Below are 229 nucleotides of genomic sequence, written 5' to 3'. Positions count from 1 at the left end.
TTTTTTTACAAATCCGAAAGTAGTAGAAAATAAACTAATCCATAAGATATTGTTTACCCTCTGGATAAAATCCCTTTTTTCAGAACGGTTTTCCCTCCCATTCCCTTGAATATTCTGAATTATCCCTCAGGGTGTGATTACCTCAGGGATCAGGACACTTGTACTATAAAATGTAATTATCTTGTAGTCTGGCTTGGGTGGGCGAACGGACGGGGCAACATACGCACTC

Source organism: Penaeus monodon, chromosome 27, assembly GCF_015228065.2.
Source record: "Penaeus monodon isolate SGIC_2016 chromosome 27, NSTDA_Pmon_1, whole genome shotgun sequence".
Lineage (NCBI taxonomy): Eukaryota > Metazoa > Arthropoda > Malacostraca > Decapoda > Penaeidae > Penaeus > Penaeus monodon.
The sequence above is the reverse complement of the archived record's forward strand: the minus strand, read 5'-3'. Positions refer to the sequence as shown.